This window comes from Sciurus vulgaris, assembly GCF_902686455.1.
Source record: "Sciurus vulgaris genome assembly, chromosome: 11".
Taxonomy (NCBI): domain Eukaryota; kingdom Metazoa; phylum Chordata; class Mammalia; order Rodentia; family Sciuridae; genus Sciurus; species Sciurus vulgaris.
The window spans coordinates 80,543,034-80,567,656 of NC_136472.1; the positions used below are offsets into that span (position 1 = coordinate 80,543,034).

Below are 24,623 nucleotides of genomic sequence, written 5' to 3' on the forward strand. Positions count from 1 at the left end.
CTAACTTCTTCACTTCCCTCTCTTCCAAGTTGTGATCAATAGGATGTGAACAAACATGGTGTGGTTAAACGTTAGGGTCATGCCCCCTAAGGGAAAGGGCTTCCTACCTCCTGCACCTTTCTCTCAAATGTAGATGTGGTGGTGAGTCACTGGACATTGTGAAATGAGTAAGATGAGGAATCAGGGCCCTGACACCATGGAGCTGACACATTAGTCCTCAGGATTCTTGCTTTGGACTGTAAGAGAGAAGCAAGCCGATCTCCCATAGGAGCAGAAGAGAATGTACACTCTCTACAGACTGGCTGTTTCCAAACAAGAATAGGGATGAACTGAGCTTCTTAGTCTTGTTTCTCCTACCAAATTTACAATTGGGTAAGTCACTTTAATTCATTAGAGCTGAGTGGAGGAGGGGTTAGAGTGATGAAGTGAGGACAATATTATGATGTTCTTCCACGGTTAGTCCTTCTCATGAAGTAGCCTTCCATCTCAATATTTTAACATGTTTTTAAGTTGTAGCCAACCAATAATTTATTGTTTATCTTCACTAAGACTAATAAGTTCTATGACAATTAAACATGTTTACCTCTGTGTATATGGGACTTCACATTGTTTGGGCACACTGCAGGTAGTCATAAGGATTAAGTGAATAAAATGCACTGTGGTTATTACAGTGGACTTAGTCTACATGGTCTTTATGAATATAATAGAAAATTTATATGTGCTAAGAACTCTTAGATAGAGAATTTGGTGGAGATAATGAATCAGAATGTAACAGGATAATGTTTAAATCATAGAGTTTTGTTTTGAAAAACAACTCTTTTAGATCTTTGAAGAAAATCCTCTGATTCTCACTCACCCTGGACATGTGGATGAGTCTCTTTACTTTTCTATATTTTCCTAGCTAAAAATAAGGGCAGGATTATTTTGAATAACTGACTGACTTATTATCAAACTTTTAAAGCTACTGTGAAGGCATTATGAAACATTCTGAAGTGTTCAGCATTTTCTGACTGTGGCTTCTTGATGTGGATAGAAGTAAAGAACTAAGATGAAAATAACAGTTTGTAATTTTAAAAAAATTACATATATACTGTCAATAGACACTAATATAAGAGAAAAATATAGGGCCCCCAAATAGCAAGAAAATATAAACCTGAATTTCTATATAAGCTTCTTAAGAGTAAGTTCTATATATAATGAGACATTTGAATTTAATGAATTATTAAGTTTTTGTCTTATATAATAAGTTTAAGATGGGTTGAAATTGTTTTGAATTAAAAAGCAGGGATAAAATTGGTTTTTATATGAAAAATTTAAAAAAGTTAAGTGTAATGATCAGAATAACTCCATAGATTTTATACTAGTGGTTAGACAAGCACACATTTTAAAAATTATTGTTTACTTTTATTATAAAAAGAAAAATATCTCCAGCTATATAGTGAGTTACTTTCAAAACCCAAACCACTTTGTTATAATAATCTTTTATTTTATATAAAAATTTAACTGCAGTAGTTATCAGGAGAGTTAGTTCAGTAAGCATGTAGGCTAAGTTATAGCTTTCAAATTTGCAGGACGTACCAACAAAATTCTATTTGATTTACAAAATTCTTCAAGCAAATACAAGAAAACTTTAGTTCAGTTTCTATGAACTATCAAAGGATAGGACAAAGTGCCCTTCTATCTCAAATAAATCAGGTTTTGGATGATAGCTTTTCAACCCAATAAATACAGACATACAAAATAAAGATAAAATACCTTAAAATACTTCTCTTTAGTCCATTTATACTTTGAATAATCTTGTAATAAGTTTCTGCTGCAACTGAAAATGTTCAAAAGAAACTCGGTCCTGGTGTAGTGTTCTACAAAGTCAACAGCAGCAATAGTAGATCATCAGTAGTACTTCCAGAATCTATAAAATCCCAATGCTATTGCCAGACAAGTGAACACTGAGGCTGTCTTAAAAAAAAGAAAACTATATTACAAGTCAAATATTTGTTATTTTGCAGTGATTAACAGAATAATGTTATCATTAATTTAAACGAAGAGCAAACACAATTTTGTGCTCTTGTTTTTCATTCCTTAGAAAATTAAGCTAAAAGATATTCTTAACACAGTGTTAGTGCCTATTATTTTTATTTTTATTTTTGGTACTGGGGATTGAACCAGTGGCATTTAACCACTGAACCACATCCCCCAGCCCTTTTTCATATTTTATTAGAGGCTGGGATTATAGGTGTGTACCGCTGTGCCCGGCAATGCATTATTTTAAAAAGCTTCTTATATTTTAAGACAGAATAAAGATGAAAATAATTTAAAAGTGTAGATGACATGTCAGAATCTAAAAAACACCAAAATATGGAACAAAAAAAAAAAGAATCTAAAAACAGTATTTACAGTCATTAACAATGGCATTACAAATGAGTACTTTAAAGAATTATAAACATTAATTTCATTTATGATAATTAAAACCATCTTTCTACTTACATTAAAAATTATGTAGTTTAGGTTAATAGTACAGACATTCAGAATATCTATGGGGAAAAAAAATTGTGTGTGGTGCTGGGGAGAACCAAGGGCCTTGCACATGCTAGGCAAGTGTTCTACTACTGAGTTACATCTCCAGTCGGAGAAGAAAATTTGAATTGCCTTTTCAGTACATTTTAAGATAATTTCTCAGCTGGGCACAGTGGCCTGTAGTCCCAACTACATAGAAGGCTGAGCCCAGGACTTTGAGGCATCCTAGGTAATAGAGAACCCATCTCTTTTTAAAAAGAAAAAATTTCTCATAATTATGAAAAAAATGAAATTTTATTGAAAACCCTTACAAAAACCTTCAAAGAGGTTGACAGCAGAAGAGCATAAGGCTTTTTGGCTAATCTACCACCTGCTCCCAACCCCCCCGCCCCGCCCCTTTATTTGTGGTGCCGGGAACTGAACCAGGCTCTTGTGCATGCTAGGCAAATGCTCTACCACTGAGTTACATCCTCAGGCTCACATAACACTACTCTTTATATCATCCTGGAGAGAAAACATTTTGGAGAAGTTAAAGGATGTGGCTTGAGGTGGGGTAGGGCTCTTGCCTAGCATTCATGAGGGCCTTGGTTTGAACACAGCACCTCAAAAAAAAAAAAAAAAAAAAAAAAAACTCAGGATTGAGTGAGGCTCTTAGGATTTTCTAATTTCCACTTTAAAAGGCCATGAAAGCATCTTTAAATGGAGAATCTGAGACAAAGGCAAAACTTTTATGATAAGAAATTACTATGTAAAGCTATTCTAATATAATATATAAATCTAATTTACACTGTCTCATTTATTCTACTACTTACTGAAAAGTAGTTAGTGGTATAGATCAGTTCCTCAATTTTATGAAATACTATTAGGCCTAAGATACATAGGAAAGCTGGACATTTGAGAAGAAAGAATAATATCAAGAATATCTTGTCTTATTGCCACTGGGCAATTATACATTATCCTATTTGATCCTGCTACTATTTACCATATGTCAGGTACTGTGCTAAGCAATTATATACATTACCTTAATTTAGTCATAGTTAAAATCCTGTGAGATTGGTGGTATTATCCCTGTTGTTTTGATGTGGCAAACAAGCTCAAAGTTACATGACTAGCAAATGGTGAAGCCAGGGTTCAAGTACGGGTATACCTGACTCCAAAATTGTTTTTTTTGAAAGCTCTTCATTTAGCCTTATTTATACATTTTTTTTTTTGAGCTACATGTGCTATCTAGGTGATTTTTATTTCTTGCTAATTTGAGAGCTGATAAATTTATTGTGAGGAGGAAGGAATTTCATTCCTTTATTAGAATATACAAGTGTTTTCTCCATTTAGTTTTTCTTCATTCTTGTTCCTGTTATTTTAGCTTTCATTTCTTCTTGTTTCTGGCTAATAATCATGGAGACATCCCAAATTACTTTTAAGTTTGCTGTTTATCTTCTATGGCCTAAGGAGACAACCTACATATATGTAAAATGCTTAGGTAAGCCATGTGCTTGGTAATTTCAAGTATCCCACAAATGTTAGCTTTATACTATGACTTTTCTGCCCAGAACAGAATCTTTACAGTAACACAGATTAAATGGAACTACCATTACCTTATAGCTGTTGCTTCCTTGGCAATAGTGATCTGGGCCAAAGGGAACTGCAGTCCCAAGAGGGACCATTCAGACTACTTCTTGGAATTTTCTGAATGGAACTAAGGAAGGCGAGTAATCTACCTTGGTTGGTGAGAATGAATGATACGAGTCTAGAAGCCACTGGGGGTAATGTTTGCAACTCATGAAGAAAGTATGAGAAAGTGAGGTGGACATTCAGAGACAGTATAGAGTAAATTCTGTTACCAGTTATCCTTCTGGTTAGGATATGCCTCTGACTTTCCATAATTTGAAATAAGCCTAAGCTAGTTCAAGTTGGATATATAATATTTAAAATTAAAAGACTACTGACTGATATAAGCTGGGATACCAATTAAACCAAACTAATTAAGACATATTGATAAGGATATCTTCTTCAAGGAAAATGCAAGATATTTAATGCTGGGACTTTGACAGCTGAACTAGGACTTTTTATTCCCCTTTTCCCCATTCATGACTGAATTCAATATGTGAATCTCAGATAAATTGGGTCTTACTGTCTTACAGGCAATATCTCAGGAACCAACAGATCCACTCAGGACATTTAACTTCCTACTTGTTTAAAGTATGGAATTTTTAGCTTCCTAAAAGGATTACCATTAACAACACATAGTAATAGCACCTATTTGTAGACAGATAAGGAGAAAAATTCCTCAGTATTGTTGGCTCTAAGCTCTCAGTAAAAAACAGAAAGGAGGATGACTTAGAAAAGTCTTTCTAAATGACTAACTTATTTCTTTGTTACTGCCACTAAGTCTATTCGATTCTGCTTTGTATATCTCCACTTCTGAATGAAACTTTTTGGAGACCATTACCATCTTATTTTATTTTAAACTAAGATTGTAGGTAAACCTCAAGTCCTTCCTAACCTTTGTTACTTTGGGATCAATCTTGAAAGAGGAAATGGATACTCTAAACTGGGCTGTTTTGAAGGTCTTTAGGTCCAGAAACGTTAGTAGAGTTTATTTTAGTTGGTTTGTTTTAGCCTTAGAATAGTTTCTTCAAATAAATCTTGAAGCAGAAACCCAATGTTTTAAAGAGATAAAAGTTGAAACCATTTTAACTGAAGAAAGGAAGGGTATATGCATCAGCTACGGCTTGGACTCATTCTTCACCCCTCCTAACATCCCAACACCAGTGGTGGCCACCCAGAAAACCACTAATAGTATAATTCAGGATTTTATTCTGGATGGAAATTCATTAATACAAAAATTTAAAATATGTATCTTTTTGACCCCAAATTTTAAATGGGCACGACAGCTTGTTACATAGGAACACACTAGCACATGTGTACAAAGATGGGTATTATGTGTATTTATTCAAACATACATATATATAGTTATTCAGTGTAATACTATTCCTAATAATGAAAAATTGGGAGGAAAACACCTGTTAATAGAGGATTAGATAAATTATAGCATTTTTAGGCAATGGAATACTATGCATTCTAATTAAAAAGACATGTAGGTATGTTCTGAAGTTGAAAAAAATAAGACATTGATTACATTTTAAAGAGTATAGTTGACTGTAATATATAATCTAATTGTTTTTTAAAGGTATATATTTGTATACAGAAGAAAAGATACATTGCTACTAATAGTAAATATACATCAATAGGAGACTTGTAAATATACAAACAATAGGAGATTTGGTAAAAAGAAAGATAAAGGACAAATACCACTTGACTAGTGTATTCTTCCTAATTTATTAGGGCTGTACAACTGTCCTGTCAGATGGTAATTAAGGAGCTTAGTACATGAATAAAATAAATAGAAATAAAATCTAACTTTGGGGTACTGTCTGGGCTCAGGCAATTGACTGAAGATAAGAAGTTACTTCCAACTCTCCACTACCCTTTGCCTGGTATGGTTTTTATGGCCTACATCTACTTTGGTGATTTTTTTCTAATCCCACTCAAATCCTTCAGGAAGAATATAGCAATAAAAGAAAAATTTTATTGTATCCTTATATCATTTTATCCTTGGGTTTATACACTTCTTTGCTACCTATATGCTTTGTCCCATTAGTAAGTGGCAGAGTTGCCTGGTGAACTTATACTTTGGGACTGGAACATTCTTCAGGGCATTATAGGGGCCCAAGCAATAAAAGCATCATTATACTTTCTCCTTTTCTTCTGTATCTACACAGTTACCTTAAGCGGTAGGAAACAACAGGTCCAAAAATTGAATGACAGTATTCCTTTTCTGGCAGTCTTACCTGCAAGATAACGAACTGTCTCAAGTTTATTAGACTCCATCAGTGTTTTTAAGGAAGCAATTTCAGTGTCAATTTTATTACTGGTTTCTGAAATAACACTTTTGGTTTGAGTATCCTGTAGTAAATAAAAATAAATAAGAGAACTAAATTTTGTCCCACAGTAGTATATGCACAAATATTCACATTAGAAATATTTAGGTGTTAATTGTGCATTATAAACATTTTCATTGGGGAAACACAGTAAAAAGCATAGTGACTATTTAAAAAAATTAAATGAACACAAAGGACAAATTATATCCTCCCAATTTCACATTGGAGATAATTTCTTAGGATTAACACATGTGGGGCATATTCTAAAAACCTCAAATAGGACACCTGAGACCTAAATATATAAGATGATAAAATGAGAAGCAAAAATTTTAATATCAGAACTATCACTTTATTTATAAAGTCCTTAGGATGTTATAATTAAAATTTTAAATATACTCTGCAAAAAAAAAAACCCAATATATAATATGATTGGGACCAATATACAAGGGGCTGGCAGATACATCTAATGGTGATATACAAGGGCCAGAGCTCAGAAATTAGTTGTGAGACAATTTGCTTAATTCCTTATCTATTTTCTCTGGCCAAGAAGTAAGAAAATAGGATTCTTGAAAGAATAAATGTGGCCTTCCCTTCTATAAATTTTAAGCATAGTAATGTGTTTTCTATATTGGAAAGCCAAATGACGTCTAAACCTTTTAAAAATTGTTCTAATTAGTTATACATGACAGTAGAATGCACTTGACACATCATACATATATGGAATATAATTTCTCATTCTTCTGGTTGTACATGTAGAATCATACTGGTCATGTAGTCATATATGTAATATAGGGTAATTAATAAGGTCAGATGGCTTCTAACTTTTAAGAAAAAGACTAGGCTGAGTCAAAAAGCACCCCGGGGTTTACTCAAGCGAGAGATTAAATCATGATTACATTTAAGGATTACTGAGAGGTAAGCAGTAAATTTAAATACAGGGTTTAGAATCCAGGTTCTCATCTCAGCTCCACCATTCATTAGCCTATGTGACCTTAACTTTTCTGTTGCCTCATCTTCCAAACTGGTAAAGTGGGAATAATAGTACCTACTTTCCACAGGCTGATATGAAGATTAAATAAATTAACAGAAGTAAAAGCATGTAAAATAGGTATCTGGCAACAAATACTCACTAGTTTTCAACAAAATTTTAAGATAAGTATTTATTTAAACCTAGGCACTTAAATACTAATAGCATATCTGTCTTTTAGACACAGTTACTGTCTCTGTAAAAATAATTTAGTTAAAAAGTATTCTATACAGAAAGTTTGATTCTTAATGCAAGGTCACAGCTCATGTACAACCATTTACCTGGCGGAAGCCTCCCACAAAGTGAGCTGGTTAACTACAAGAGCTATCACGAAATCATGGATTCTACAGGGCTAGCTTTTAAAGTCCAAACTTATAAACTGATACACATAAAGGCTAAGAAAATGTATGAAGGAGAAAGTTTCTATACATTCCCTTACCTTTCTGGGTAAATTCTGTAGTTGTTTCCATAAGTTGCTTTTCTTGATCTGTAAACTAAGGATATTGAAGTGGCAGGAGATTAAAAAAAAATAAAGACTAAAAAGAATTAAAAGAATAAGTAACCAAGAAACTACATTTACAAGCCTCATACCATATCTGTTACCCTGCTCCTTTCTAGTTGATGTCCAATTTATTATCCGCTCTGATTCTACTGGTTTCATTCTTTAAAGAAATAAAATGTTTTTAAAAAATGATATTGTAATCAATATTTATTCTGAAATTAAAAGTGGGAAAAATTTCACTTACCATTAGATTGTTGTTTTAACCTGGTCTAATTCACTTTCATTTTCTAGGTAAGAAAGATCATAAACAATTAGCATGAACCAAACCCCCATATTGATTCATTTAAAAAAAAATCTGCAGACTCTAAGATTAGCAACATTTGGACATCTATATACACTCATACATACATACATATCTATTTATGTAAATATAAAATATAAGATGCTAGTGAACACACAAATTTTTGATTATAGGAACATACTTGTAAGTGAAAAGATAGTACAGAAAGAAATAAAATGGAAAATGGGGTCTGGGGGTTGTGGCTCGGTTGGTGAGAGCACTCTCCCTAGCACGTGTGAGCACTGAGTTTGACCCTTGGCACCACATAAGATAAAGGTATTGTGTCCACCTACAACTAAAAAATATACGTTTAAAAAAATTGGAAACACCATATTACTTTCAGCTTTGAGTACACTATTATGATGGGCTACACTAGAAATTGTATATAGTATAAAAGCTCAAAGACTTTCTCTTTTATATGAGTTTTATGTCATAAATGGAATTCTTATTCTTCAGTATAGTAAGAAACTGATTTACACATAAAGATTAGGCATAATAAACAGTGTCTTTTTATCTAAAAACTGTTTTTAAGGACCCACATAAATTTATTTGGTCTTATTTACCAAGCAGCATACTAATGAGAGCAGTTATTGTTATCAATAATAAATTAAACTTATTCACCTCATTCTCTGCTCTCAGATTTGCAAATTCCACTTTTCTCTAGGATGACCATATCTTTCCCTGATGGAATCCAAATGAGCCATTAGCTGCATTGTACTGTTATTCCTAGAAAACAAATTAAAAAATAACTAGTGATCTAGGAATGCCATTGTTTTATTTATGAATTGTTTTCATGAAATTTTAAAGTAACATGCTACATGGTATTATGTTGTTTGGTTAAGTTAAAAAAGCAACAACATGAAACCGACATATCTGAAATGCCAAAATAAAAATGAAGAGGTTCAAGAAGAAAAATGTATTTTCCAGAGAATTAATGTTTAGGTCTTAATGAAATGAATCCAATAAATGCTTGCTTCAAATGCTTTGTTTTTGAAACACATATATGGAACAGGTTTTATTACCTTTTATTTGATTGAGAGATTTTTTATCATTGGAAAATACCAAGGTATTAAATAAGACTCAAGTCAGGTACTATAACAAGATACATGCATGTTTAGTTAAAATAACTGCTTTTTATCAGCACAACATTAATTTTGTTTAAATTCTCTCCTATCTCTCCTATATTTGGCACTCCCAAGAATACGTGAAAGAAAAGGTGGCCCCTATCCAATATATTTATAAGCTTTTGCTTTGCTAAGAGGGACATTTTTGTAGTAATGATTTAAGGCAGCTTACAAAACACTATAATGGTTACCACTAAACTTAAAATTAGGTAGCTTACTGACTCATCACTTATTGCTCTTATTAAAAGATAATCAGATAATTGTATATAACCTTGTGAAGAACCACATGTAATGGCGTTTATAAATAAAAAGCTCAAACAAGAACATGATCACTAATCCCATTTTTAAAGTTACAATTTGTGGTTGGGGTACCTGCTGGAGTTGCAGTCATCTGTTAATTGACATGGGAGGAAAAAACTTTTAAAACTAATTTTACTTTTAGATGGCGAAGCTATAAAAATTTCAGATACAACTCTGGGTTCAAAGGATCTGGAATGCACATCTCTAAAAACAACTTTCAATGAGACACTTTCATAAAGGTTCAGAGTGGGAATTTTGGAATAGGCTATCTGAGTTTGAACCAAAATTCTGTCATTTTCTTGAGACTTTGGGCAAGTTATTTAAGTTCTTTGTCTCCTCATTGCTAAATTGAAATAACAATACCTACAACTTAGATTTTTTTAAGATTAAGTAAATACTGCATGTAAAATACTTTAAATAGTTCTTTGTTAGCTATATATTATCAATGGCATAGTGATCTAATGGCTGAAATAGAATAGTCTGACTCTAGTATTTTTATGTAGAGGATGCTTTGACTTAAATATGAATTCTGTCCAATAAATGTTTTCAACTGTGTACAAAATATCTGATTCCTATGCCTTCCCCTAACTCTCATATATTGCTGGGAGGGGGGTTCCTTTTCTTTTACTCATTTCTGCTTGAATATTTATAAAAATTAGCTGAGAGGTGCATTACAGAGTTGTCCTCAAGAGAGCTGTTAGTCCTCTTTCCCCAAATACCATTATAAAGGAGTTCTCTGACATTAAATATAACACATGTTTTAATTATTGTGAATACATACGGAAGAGGGGAAATTGTAATTACAGATTTCTTATAGAGTTTGAACCTGAGAATAAGAGATGTACTGCTGGCTCTAATTAGGCTTCTTTTTACTTCTTTCTTACATGCAGCTTGTGACTCATATAGCACAGATGCCTGTCTTCAAAAAACTAAATAAGTCAGGTATCGTGGTGTACGCCTATAATCCCAGTGGCTCAGAAGGCTGAAGCAAATTGAAAGCCAGCCTCAGTAACTTATTGAAGCCCTACAGCAACCTAGCGAGATCTTGCTTAAACTAAAAAATATAAAGGGCTAGGGATGTGGCTCGTGGTTAAGCACTGAGTACAATCCCCAGTACCAAAAAACAAACAAACGAACAAACATAAAAAACCCTAACGCTCCTCCCCACAAAAAAATTTAAATGGAAAGATATAATCCATTATTAAGGGATCAAACTTATTAAAGGCATGATCTTTTAATTTTTGTGAAGTCGTCAAAGATTGAACAGTTAGTATGGACCTTTCTGAAGTGATCAAGTAGGTAGCTTGTTTGCCTGATAGTTCTGAGCCTTAGCTCTGTCCTTCATGATATCATCTTTGTGCCTTATTTTATACTAAGGGTCAACAATGACATTAGGTTCAAGGATGGAATGGGATTTTAACTTCACACGCTAATAATTTCAAAAAGCCAGAAGTTTAATAATAACATTTATATCTAATCCTATATTTTATATATAGTATTACATGGTCCTGGAAGCATGATGATTCTTCAAATTATAGTTTTAATTCCCTGTTTATATCACAGGCAAGTTTAAAAATTTAAGAGTAAATTATTTAAAACGTTAGTAGCTCCATATAGCTCTTTTAGGACACATTAGGCATTAATTGTTGGCTTGTTCTTTAGTGAATTTACTAGTCTGTTATGAACCTGAAAAATTAAGCTAAAATGATGCAAACATCATTACGGAGATGAATGTCTTATTTTCAATTGTAGGGAACATTCCTCAAGCTTATCTGACAGCAGTCACTGACACCATGGTCTAAGTAAGCCAAACAGTCTGAACAGAGAAACTGAGGAAGTGGTAAAGACTCGCCATGGAATGAAGGTCTTTGCAGCTGTTGAGGCTGAGTTTGAAGGCCTCATTCTGTCATGCATCCCAGAAAGCTGTGATGTGAGCTCGCCTGCACTGCCTTGCCTCATGCTGTGTGCAGGAGCTTGCCATTCCCCGAGCCCTTTGAGTCAGACCTGTTGCTGGGCAGAATTACTTAGGCATATTTGGTTTGTTTATACTACCTGGACCCTCGACATATAGTTCACCTATAGGCTGACTCTGTTATACTTTAACAAGCATGTTAACGTATTTGGATAATATGCCTATATATAGTCCTGTGAAACCCTAAATAAAATAGATCCGTGCCTTCAGAGCTTGATCTCCCATGCCTGAGTAAGCGTGCTGGGTAAGGCTAGTAGGGTAGGCGTAGTTCATCCTCACCCTCAGCGTACCCCATCTCTGAACATCTATATTCAATGTCTAATTAACTGGAGATTATAGTAAAAATCTTTAAAGAAATTTTATGTAATAGATTCTAATGTTATGTAAAAAAAAAAATCCTACTTTCTATGTCTGTTTTGAAATATTTACCTGAGTGAGGAAGTCTAAATTTGAAAAATTAAAATTTAAAAATATAAGTATCAGAAGAAAATGGATTTTTTTTTTGTACTAGAGATTGAATCCAAGGGGTGCTTGGCCACTGAGCCATCCCCGGCCCTTTAAAATGTTTCTTGTTTTTTACTCTGAGACAGGGTCTCACTAAGTTGCTTAGGGCTTCATTAGTTGCTGAGGTAGGCACTGAACTTGTGATCCACTTGCCTCAGCCTCCCAAGCTGTGGGAATTACAGGCATGTACCACCGCACCTGGCAGAAAATAGATTCTTAAACAGTTAATTATTTCCTGATAGACATGAATCATTATTCCAATTAAGCTCATTTATGAAAAGCATCTAATACTGTGCTCCTTACATTTTAAGTTCTTACTAAATAGTATTAGTTGACTTTAAGTATCTGTATATCCAGACTTCTTAGCCAGGCAATTTATGAAGTCTTTCCCAGTCATGTTAGTTTAATCCTTTCTAGCTTTCTGTCTGTAAAAATGAACTAGAATATATACAAGACTTGAGTAAAATATCACATAGAAAAGTTAGCTCTTCTGTGGTAGGCTTTGCAGGGGAAAAACTTTCAATAACAATTTGCTACCATCTCATGATTCAAATAATTATCTCACACAATGGGAAGATATGACAATATTTCATTCTTTGTATTATGCCATAATCTTGTTAGGACTGTTCTAACTCTACAGCCTCTCTAGATACTGACTTTATTAAAAGTCTTTCTTTCCTTCCTGCTCTTCCTCTTTTCTTTCTTCCTTTCTTGAAAAAGATCATCTAATGAAACTGTCAGTGATAAAAATGAATGTATTACCTGTTGAGCTTGAGTGACCATCTCTTTATAGATAGTATCCAGGCTGACATTTGATAAAGTGGTTAATGCTGATACAATTGTTTCTGCTTGTGCTTTGTCAAATCCTGTAGGCAGCAAACAAGTACATTTTTTTAAATGTAGGCATCCTTATCAGAACAGACCACTAGAATAACCTTCCTCAACATTTAATTGTTATATTCTTTTAAAAAATAGTTAGAATTAAAAGCTTGATAATGCTAAATAACTCTCTAAAAGTACTTTATAATAATTTTACTATCCTATTATGCCTCCCATGTCCTCAGCAACATTAGATATTATTAGTCTTTGTTTCTCAGTAAATAAGTGGCATAAAAATGGTATTGCATTATTTTAATTTGTACTTAAATTTGTATTTCCTTGGTTAGTAATGAGGCTAAGCACCTTTATATATATTTTTGGTTATTTATATATTTTTCTGTGCTGCTTATTTAGTTTGACTTTGCCCATTTTCCTATAATTGCTTTACTTTTTCTTATTGATTCCTAACAATTCTTATGTTCAGCTTTTTATCTATCTGGAATTTCACTAAGGAAATCTAGTATATTTTTTCCAATGGCTAGTCATTTATTATATCTTATTTCTTAAATAGTCCTTTCTTTCCCTAATTTAGAAAGTCTTCTTTATCATATACAAAATTCATATCCATGTGACTTTGAATACTATTCTATTAATCAACTTTTCTATTCCTGTGATATCACATATTAAATTGCCACTTTGATATCTGGAAATTTTTGTGCTTGTTCTTTTTTGTGATTCTTGAACATTTGTACTTCTATTCAAACAGAGGTTATCAGCCTATAGTTTTTTTTTTTACTTAATTGGAATACTTTTGCACAAAATGATTATACAGTGCTTTTTTCATTAATCTTAAGTATTTCCCATATCAGTAAATATTCTTCAAGCAAAACCATTTTAATAACTGTAAAATATTCCATTGTATGAAATGTTATAACTATTTAAATAGTTACTTGTAACTGTTCATAATAGTGATAAATCTTAACTGGAGATTCATAAATGCAATTAATTTTTTTCCTTCAAGAAGTACTCTTGTTTCTTACCATGAGTTTCCAAGTCCTGAACCAATGCATGGGTATCAAAAGTTAATTTCCTTTGTTCTAAAGGAGTTATGTCCACTGGCCTCCTGTCATCCTTCCTTGATTGTGGTGGTCAAGAAATCTAAAAAGAGAAGACAATTTTTCTCCCTTTTAATAGCAGACGTATCACACTTTGGCTTCTAAACCATTTCACCCACCTATTTAAATACAGTTCCAGCTCTTCTATTTAGGAGTTTTGTAACCTCACACAAGTTAATTGTACTCCTCCATGCCTTTCTTTTATCCAAGTTGATGGCATTATTCTGTATATAGCAAACATTTGATAAAGTTTTTCTTTCAGTATTTAGAAATGTTTTGTTAAGAGTTGGTCTAAAATTGTAATATAATACATATCAAATGCTTTTGAGATCATTGCCTCAACTCTAATTACTGGAGAACAGAAACTGCCCAACTCTCTTTAAATCTTCAGAAATTTCTCACAGAGCTATGGAAAATTTTTACACCTATATTCCTATTTAAAGTAGCTTTCCATATTCCTACTCCCCTATATGTCCATAGTTTATTTCCTATACAGTTCTCAGCAGTAACCTAATTATTGTTTTGTTTGCCTCTGAATCAGAATTTAAGTCTTAATTGTGTTTTTAATTACTATATCTGCAGCACCTAGCGCTTTGGCACATAGTGGGATCATATTTTATCATCAAATCAATGAACTTGATTTAAAATCCTGAGTATTTACTGGTATCAACACAAGAGCCCTAGGAATAGATACCATTTTTGAAATAACTTTGTGTCCTATTTCAATAAATTCCCAATTTTTAGCCTAGACAGAGTATTGTCCTTTTTAATGTACTAATTATGAATTTCATTATAAGGTCTTTGCTTTTGGGGAGAAATCTACCCATATGCAATTTATATAATATTTTTATTTATTAAGAAAATAACTGCCTGTTAGTATAACACAAGATACTATACCAGATCCTTTGTAAACTACCAAGTAAAGGTTATTCACATTTTAAGACTAAAAAAAACCCACACTAGGAAAAGGTAGAGTGGTTTGCTTAAGGTCATAGAGCTAATGACAGATTTAGGATTAGAACCTTTTTAAAAAATATATTTTTAGTTGTAGATGGCCACAATGCTTTATTATTATTTTTTTTACATAGTGCTAAGGATCAAACCCTCATACATGCTAGGCAAGTGCTCAACCACTGAGCAACAACCCAGCCCCCAGACTTGGGTTCTTCTGGCTTCAAAGTTCATGTCCTTTCCATCACCCTATTGTCTCTCTTATTTATCCTAAGCCACTTAATATATTAGGTACTTAAAAAGCACAGCTGCAACTTAAGGCACTACTTTTCTGCTAGTGTAGACCAAATGCGATTCCTTCTAGATATCTTCCTAGCCAACAAATACTTATTGAATTCCAGACCATGTTCTAGGCACAGGGGATAAAACAGTGAGCAAAATTAGGCATACCTGATGTCCTCAATGATTTTTCAGACTAGTAGGCAGAAAACAGATGTTAAACCTGAGCATCAACTCTATATTCAAATGATAAGATTCAGTAACGTATTCAGAATTCTATTTAACCAAAGAGATAAGGGGAAGCAGTTGTAAAGGTGGAACCATTTAAAAACACACACACATTACTATCACAGCATCAGTATTCTTTTTGGATGAGTGCCACATGGAAAGGGTAAGAAATAGGCCTTTATGTGTCAGTGTCAGACTTAAAGTAGGAGGAAAAAAATTAATAGTTCCAATAACAATTGCATCAGGAGTGATGATTTGGTACCTTTAGTCTCCTATTCCTGATTAAAAGGTCATTCTTTTGTGTTGAGAAAAAAATCAGTAATAAATATTTTACTGTTCTCATACCTATTATGCAGTCCTTAAAATTCTCATTTTATGGACTAGGAAAATTGAGGCTGAGAGCCAAGTGATTTGTCTCACATCTTATTGTTTCATAGACAGATTAATATACTTCCTCTGACTTCAGTAAACATTGAATACCTCATGCAAAAATCAACTTCCTGAATTTGGGATAGAAAATACGCTTTAACGCTGCCACCAAATCTTTGCTGAGCACACAGCTCATCTCATGTCCACTATGCTTCCTTCATCCTCTGCTTTCAAGGGCTTTTAATTTCACAAACGTGCCTTGTGTTTTTCCTTCTCCAGGACTTTGCTCAGTCCATTCAGAAAGCTTTCCTTTTCTTTGCCTACTTATATTTATCCTTCAGAGCTCTGCAGGAATGTCTCTTTCCTATCTGCACCAAACCCTAAACCTTTGTTATTTGATACTTCCACACCTGTCTTGTGTATGTGTGTGTGTTTTACAGTGAGAAACAAAGTTTAAAGACTTAACCAGCTTACCATGCTACATCATGGACTGGAACTCTGGCCTATCTTGCACCAAGCTCCTGTTTGCTGGAAAAGGCCTGATTTTACTTTTGAAAAAACATGTAAAAAGGTGTCTCATTAAATCTAAGTTGCAAGTTTTATACTAATGTACTTAATTACTTTAGAGCTAAAACACTTCTGTGACATGACTGATTTTTTTGTTTGTTGTTTTTGGCAAGTACTCAGGCATCACAGCATATATTCTTACATGCTGATCTGTTGACATGTACTATGCTGGTTGCATCAAAATTATTAGGATTAGTAAAATAAGTGAGCAAACATAGAAATTCCTGGGCTCTATCCCTAGAGACTAACTCAGTAGTTCTAGGATAAGGCTTAAGAATCTGTAGTTTTTAAAAATATTTTTAGTTGTAGATGGGCACGATACATTTATTATTTATTTATTTAAAAAATTTTTTAGTTGTCAATGGACATTTATTTATTTATACGTGGTTCTGAGGACTGAACCTAGTGCCTCACACATGCTAGGCAAGCACTCTACCTCTGAGATACAACCCCAGCCCCAAGAGAATCTGTATTTAAAAAAAAAAAAAAAAAGAAAACATCTCCAGTGTTTCTGATGTTCTGCTAAATTTGGGAAGTAGTTATTAACAAGGAATACAACACTACTGGACATAAAACTTAAGACAAATCACATCACTTTCCTATGCCTTCACTCATTCATTTTTGAAAAGAAAATTGGACTTGATAAATAAGGTCCTCCCTTGGCTCTGAAGTCAAAGTTTTCAAATTCCGTGGCTATTGATATTATTAGGCAAATTTAAGCTACTTGTACACAAGCATTCAGTAAATATTTGTTCAGTGAAGAGGGCAACAAATAATACACTGTTGTAAGGGGAAACTAAATTTCTCCAAGAATATTCACTCAAGTGGAAGAATATGTTCAAATATTAGCAATTACTTGTGGCAATGTATTTTCCAGTATGATATGTACTTCAAAGTTCATTCTCTAAAAATGTTTAGTTTTTTGCTTTCATTTGAATATTGATGTATCTCTCAAAAGTTTCCAAAATTGCTACCATTACAATATGTATATATGTTCAACAACAAAGTATGTAATGGTAAACCTCCTGAGTGATCCTGGCAGCTAAACAGCAAGCTTACAGATGAAGGATCAACAGTCTTGACTACAGCTGCCACTGCTGTAAATGGGAAAGAAAAACAAAAAAAAAAAAAAAAAAAAGTACAGTATGGAGGTGGGAGAGATGTGTTTGTGTACTGAATGTCTCAGTTCACCTAGTACCAAAGATTCAGGAAGGTGCACAGAGAATGCTAACGTTGGTACAAAGTGTCTACCTTAAAGAGTTCAAAAAATTGAAATATTGGGAAAAATCGCAACACAAAACCCTGAAATATTTATCAAAGTCAAGTCAGATGTTCTTCAGGACATACTGCGAACAGGGATACCAGCTTGTTCAAACTTGCTGGTGCCAGATTTTTGTGTTTTTTTCTTCTTCTTCTTCTTCTTCTTTTTTTTTAATGGCTACCATGTGATTGCACGGGACTGAATATGGTAGCGAGAATAAGGCCGACCTGGACTGATTAGTGTGATGCAGTCTACCAAAAACTTAGGTTACAGACCAACAACTAAAAGAGAATATTTCTCAACGGGTCCTAAAAGAAATCAGGGTTTCCCCAAGCACAATCACGTTTGCTCTGACAGACCAACGAAATTCTGGCCTCATGTGACAGAAAAAAAAAGGCTCAGAAAGAAGCCAAGTGGGAAACCCATGCCTTCAGAAGCTTGCTTTCAGTAGAGGAAGGGGGCCTCTTCCCAGTACTGTATTTCGCGTCTCGGTCCCTCGCTGCCAGCCAGTGCAGCGGGTTGCCAGCGCCAGACGTGGCAGGAGGAAGGCGTGGCACCCTCGCCTCCCGCTCATCCGAGCAGGCGCCACCCACCGGGATCATCTCTCTCGACAGCACTTTGGGCAACGGCGGCCAATGCCTCATCACCTCTCCGCAGGGCCAGCGAGAAACGCCCGCGGGGAGCTGAAAACCAGTGGCCTCCGCTGCCTCCATCCCGCAGGAGCCGCCAAACCCAGCGACTCCTCATGTTCCCGAGATGTGCCATAGCCAGGAGGAAGCGGAAGCGAGATGGAGCTCGCTTTGGCTTTCGGGAAAAGTAGTTCTGGCACCGCAAGGGTGCCGGGAAATGTAGGTTTCCGGTCTCTCACACGCTTCGCGTGCTGGCGCTGTGATCTCGCGAAGAGTTTTTTTTTTTTTCCCCCAGACGGACTCACAAGGTTCAGATGGCCTGCTTTCCCCACCGCTCTTTCCCAACCTGTGTAACCTTTACCACCCTAAGAAAACCCTAAGAACATTCTGGCGCCCGGTTTTTGACATCAAAATCCCATGCAATCTCCCCAGTATGAGCGGCGGCCATTACGCTCCGCAGGATGGTGGCAGACGGGCAACCTAACCGCATTGCGCCTGGGAGCTGCGGTCCATCGGCCGCGGGGGGCGTTCTGGGGAATGCGGAGCCCACGCCACTATTGGGGAAACTTGGTTGTCCCACGCGCGACGAGTTCTGCTGCTTCACATCCTGCTGCTTCGCCCCGTGGTGCGCTGGAGGACAGCTGTTTTAGTCCGTGTTTTCCCTCTTCAGGAAAACGGATTTCCTCCGCTTTTCTTGGTGGACATGATTTTCATTCTTATGCGTCCCAGACCTCAGTTACGGCTTTTGCGTTATATAATAAAATGCTGAAAACAATATGCAGTAACTGTATTCGGAGACTTTAATACAAATCCTAAAGTAGTTCACAATCGTTAGGTATTTAGCGACTTAATTAGGTTTCCTACCTTTATATATTAAAAAATTTTGTGAAAGCTACTTAGCAAGTGCCATTCTAAGCACTCTGGCATACTAAAAGAACACAAATACGCCAGTAAATGTTTTTAACACACAATTCATGGAGAGAGATAGTATAAATAACTCTCTTGAAAATTGGGGTATGTATATGGAGGGAGCAAAACAAGGATATGCTATTTTTACCTATTAGATATTTTTAAAAATGATGATTCTTAATGTGAGCAGATAATTATGAAATTAATATAATGTATATTATATATGACATAATGATATATATGAAACTGTAAAGTAATATCTAAGTTTTATGTCTAAGAAGGTACCCTAAGAAAATAATCACATCTGTAAGGTATTTTAATATGATAAGTATTGTAATGTTATTGCAGTCATAAAAAATTGGAAATAATTATTTAAAATGATTCAGTAACTCACAGAATGTTGCAAGTTGAAATTTATGCAGTCGTTATTTTAAACTTAATGACTGTATAAATTTATTGTCTTAGAGATGGGAAAATTGGTAGATTTATGACTTTCCCTGGTGTTACAGCCCCTATAAGCCCATTGCAAACTGAAAATAAACATATATCTAAAATGCATTTAATACAGCTTCTGACTTCGGATAGTTTGATTTATGACTTTGTGATATGTGTAGAGGGATATGCATTCAGTAAAAACGTGCTTCACATTTCAAATTTTGATCTTTTCCCCAGTCTTACAACATTCTGTAGAATACCCTTGTAATGCTGGCCAGCTTCAACTCGCAGTCAGAAATTGACTCTGTGACAGTAGTGTCCCCCTCATTTAGCAGTTAATTTTAGTTCAGTGCTTCAAACATTGTTCAGGCCTATGTGCTTTCAGCTGTGTAGTAATGGTGAATACTTTCAATAAATTAAATGAGATATTCAACATTTTATTATAAAATAGACTTTGTGTTAAATAATTTTGCCCAATTGACAGTAATGTAAGGGTTCTAAGCACATTAATGTAGGAGAGACTAAACTAATATTCATGGGTTAGGTGTATTAAATGCATTTTTGACATGATGTTCCAATTTATAAGACTTCTCAAGATCATGGTAACTCCAGGAGTATCTCTACACATAATCTACTGAGCATCATAGTTAAGCCTGGCCTACCTTAAACATGCTTAGAACATTTTCATTAGCCTAAACTTGGGCAAAATCATCTGATACGAAGCCTATTTTATAAGGTGTTGACTATCTCATGTAACTATGAACACTGTCCTGAAAGTTTTATGGGTATACTTTTGCATCATTTTAAAGTTGAAAAATCATGTAACTTTAACGATTGGAAATGGGGACTGTATCTTTGATTATAATTTGTTAAGTGATATGATTTTCTGCTTTGGAAGAGTCAAAGGTTAGTGGGAAGACCAGTAAGTGAAACCACAATATTTTTACTTCTCTTAAATTATGTAATGGTTATAAAAATGGTCTCTTATATTAATATATAGTGGTTCTTATTTATACTGCTGTGAAAATTTCTCTCAACACAAACAATATTGATTATCTGACCAAAGTTGGGCCAATCATGTTCCCTTTTGTGCATTTGGCAATTAGATTCAGGGATTCTCAAATATTTCTGAAGCTGGCTGGAGCAATAACAAGTGAATTCAGGAGCTGGGTGTAATCATATTCTACTAAGTGGGCCAGAGATAAATAGTGAGGGATAAGCAGATGGAGGGAGAGTCCAGATGGTATTCAGCTAATAGAGCTCCTCCCTGAGATCTTCATAATGCTCCGTGTGTTTGAAAAATCTCCATTGTTGCTAATACTGTATTGCTGAAGTTCTTAATTTTAAAAAATTTTCTTAAACATTTAGTTAATATTTTCTACTGTTTGTTGAGAGAAATAAAGGAGATAGTGCATATAAAATGCTTACACAGGATCTGGCACATATAAGCACCAAATAGTAATAATGTCTGATTTCATTTACTGTTGGGAGATAATTATCCATGAGTCTCTTGTGTTTCTGTAAGCAGAGGCCTCCTATGTCCTTTGTTATGGACTCTTTTAAAGGTACTTTGTTAATAAACAACCCTTGGAAAATGTAGTGTCTCCCTCTGGAGCAAAAGGCCTCATGCTAACTATTAGAAAAGATTTAGGTTGCCCTAGCTCAGGGTTCCACTCTGCAAGGCATCCCATTCATGCTCAGGAATCCACCTGGACCTCTCTGCATCATACCCATGGGACTCTGGGCCAAGGGGATCTGGCACAAATATGCTGGTGCTCACACTACTTGCTATGCTATTATTGGTAATTCATCTTTTGTTTCTGGCCACGGAATCTTCCTGTCTTCCACTTGCATCCATACAACAGTGCAGGCTAACTTGATAGGTTGCAAATAGGGAAGATCTCTTACCCTTCACAGTATGAGTATGATTCTTCACATCATTACCCTTTCTGGACTTGAAAATTTTTCAATTTCACTCACAGAAATATCTGAATGCAGTTATGTTAAGGTAGATGTGTGAGAATCTAAAGAAAAGTAATCTACTTCAACAATTATTTGAATTCCTACTATGTGCATGAAACTTCTGTGAGATATGTAATGACTGCCAAAGATTTTTCCCTCCAAGAATTTGTAGTATACTGGGGAATAGAAAACAGGTATAGGAATAGACTTCTGCATAAAGAAGTAGTAGATAAGTGTCATGTACTAAGTGTTAAAAAATTCTTTATTTCAGTGAGGGCAAGAACTCTTTGGCCATAGTTATCAAGAAGAAAGAGGGATTTGAACCTGTTTTAAGGGTTCTGTTAAGAAGAGATTGTGAATTGGACATGGTGGCCCATGAGCCTCGGGAGGCTGAGTCGCAGAATGACAAGTTTTGAGGTCAGCCTCAGTAGTTTAGTGAGGTTCTAGTCAAACTTAGTGAAATCCGTCTGGAAATTAAAAATAAAAAAGGGCTGGGAGTTTAGCTCAGTGGTAGAATGCCCCTGGGTTCAATTCCTAGTACTGGGAAAAAAAAAAAAAAATGCTTTAGGAGTTTTGTTGAGAAATTCGGTTGCTAAACCAACATGTGGAGATTTGGGCCTGCTTTTTCTTCAAATAAGTGCAGGGTCTCTGATCTAATTCCTAGGTCCTTGATCTACTTTGAGTTGAGTTTTGTGCAGGGTGAGAGATAAGGGGTCTAGTTTCCTTTGGTACATATGGATTTCCAGTTTTCCCAGCACCATTTGTTGAATAGGCTATCTTATCACCAATGTATGTTTATGGTGCCTTTATCTAGTATTAGATACCTACTTATGTGGGTTTGTCTCTGTGTATTCTTTTCTGTACCACTGGTCATCATGTCTTTTTGGTGCCAATACCATGCCATTTTGTTGACTTTATTTTTAAAACTATGGAAATGTTGAACATCTAATCTTTGATTCTCACAACAACAAGGTTAATAACCTACCTTATTAAGAAATAAACTATTTCATGGAAGAGTTTTAAATTTTACTTTTATACTAATTGCATTAAGGAGATATGCCAAAAATTTAATTTTTAATATTACCACCTAAAGGACAGTCTTTTTTTTTTTTTTTTTATTGTAAACAAATGGGATACATGTTGTTTTCTTGTACATGGCGTAAAGGCATACCATTTGTGTAATCATAAATTTACATAGAGCAATGTTGTTTGATTCATCCTGTTATTTTTTCCCTTCCCCCACCCCTCCCACCCCTCTTTACCCTCTATACAGTACTTCCTTCCTCCATACTTGCCCCCCTCCCTAACCCTAACTCTAACCCTTCCCTCCCCCCATTATGTGTCAACCTTCACTTATTAGCGATATCATTCGTCCTTTGGCTTTTTGAGATTGGCTTATCTCACTTAGCATGATATTCTCCAATTTCATCCATTTGCCTGCAAATGTCATAATTTTATCATTCTTTATGGCTGAGTAATACTCCATAGTATATATATACCACAGTTTCTTTATCCACTCATCAATTGAAGGGCATCTAGGTTGGTTCCACAGTCTGGCTATTGTGAATTGAGCAGCTATGAACATTGATGTGGCTGTATTTCTGTAGTATGCAGATTTTAAGTCCTTTGGGTATAGGCCAAGGAGTGGGATAGCTGGGTCAATGGTGGTTCCATTCCAAGTTTTCTAAGGAATCTCCACACTGCTTTCCATAGTGGCTGCACTAATTTGCAGCCCCACCAGCAGTGTATGAGTGTACTTTCTCCCCACATCCTCGCCAACACTGTTGTTGCTCGTATTCTTGATAATGCCATTCTAATTGGGGTGAGATGGAATCTTAGGGTGGTTTTGATTTGCATTTCTCTTATTACTAGAGATGTTGAACATTTTTCCATATGTTGTTGATTGCTTGTAGATCTTCTTCTGTGAAGTGTCTATTCATTTCCTTAGCCCATTTGTTGACTGGACTATTTGAATTCTTGGAGTAGAGTTTTTTGAGTTCTTTATAGATTCTGGAGATTAGTGCTCTATCTGAAGTATGATTGGCAAAGATATTCTCCCACTCTGTAGGCTCTTTCTTCGCATTGCTGATAGTTTCCTTTGCTGAGAGAAAGCTTTTTAGTTTGAATCTATCCCAGTGGTTGATTCTAGCTTTTATTTCTTGTGCTATGGGAGTCCTGTTAAGGAAGTCTGGTCCTAGACCAACAAGGTGAAGATTTGGACCTACTTTTTCTTCTATAATCTGCAGGGTCTCTGGTCTGATTCCGAGGTCCTTAATCCATTTTGAGTTTAGTTTCGTGCATGGTGAGAGATATGGGTTTAGTTTCATTCTGTTGCATATGGATTTCCAATTCTCCCAGCACCATTTGTTGAAGAGGCTATCTTTTCTCCATTGCATATTTTTGGCCCCTTTGTCTAGTATGAGAAAATTGTATTATTTGGGTTTGTGTCCGTGTCCTCTATTCTGTACCATTGATCTACCTTTCTATTTTGGTACCAATACCATGCCGTTTTTGTTACTTGCTTTGTAGTAGAGTTGAAGATCTGGTATTGCAATACCCCCTGTTTCACTCTTCCTGCTAAGGATTGCTTTAGCTATTCTGGGTTTCTTATTCTTCCAGATGAATTTCATAATTGCTTGCTCTATTTCTGTAAGGTGTCATTGGGATTTTAATTGGAATTGCATTGAATTTGTATAGCACTTTAGGTAGTATGGCCATTTTGACAATATTAATTCTTCCTATCCAAGAACATGGAAGATCGTTCCATCTTCTAAGGTGTTCTTTAATTTCTTTCTTTAGTGTTGTATAGTTCTCATTGTAGAGGTCTTTCACCTCTTTTGTGAGATTGATTCCCAAGTATTTTATTTTTTCGAGG

The 24,623-nt window shown here is 34.9% G+C and overlaps 1 pseudogene across 1 annotated transcript; it reads right to left on the bottom strand.

The window, feature by feature from the left end:
* Window positions 1–1,370: 1,370 nt before the first annotated feature.
* On the bottom strand, window positions 1,371–18,873 carry LOC306640891 (coiled-coil domain-containing protein 90B, mitochondrial-like; annotated as a pseudogene). Its single transcript, XR_013766813.1, has 9 exons — window positions 18,461–18,873; window positions 14,084–14,201; window positions 12,987–13,090; window positions 8,946–9,050; window positions 8,229–8,271; window positions 8,074–8,144; window positions 7,922–7,976; window positions 6,366–6,480; window positions 1,371–1,952 (listed from the first exon to the last, which is right to left on the bottom strand). The product of XR_013766813.1 is annotated as a coiled-coil domain-containing protein 90B, mitochondrial-like (transcript).
* Window positions 18,874–24,623: the final 5,750 nt, after the last annotated feature.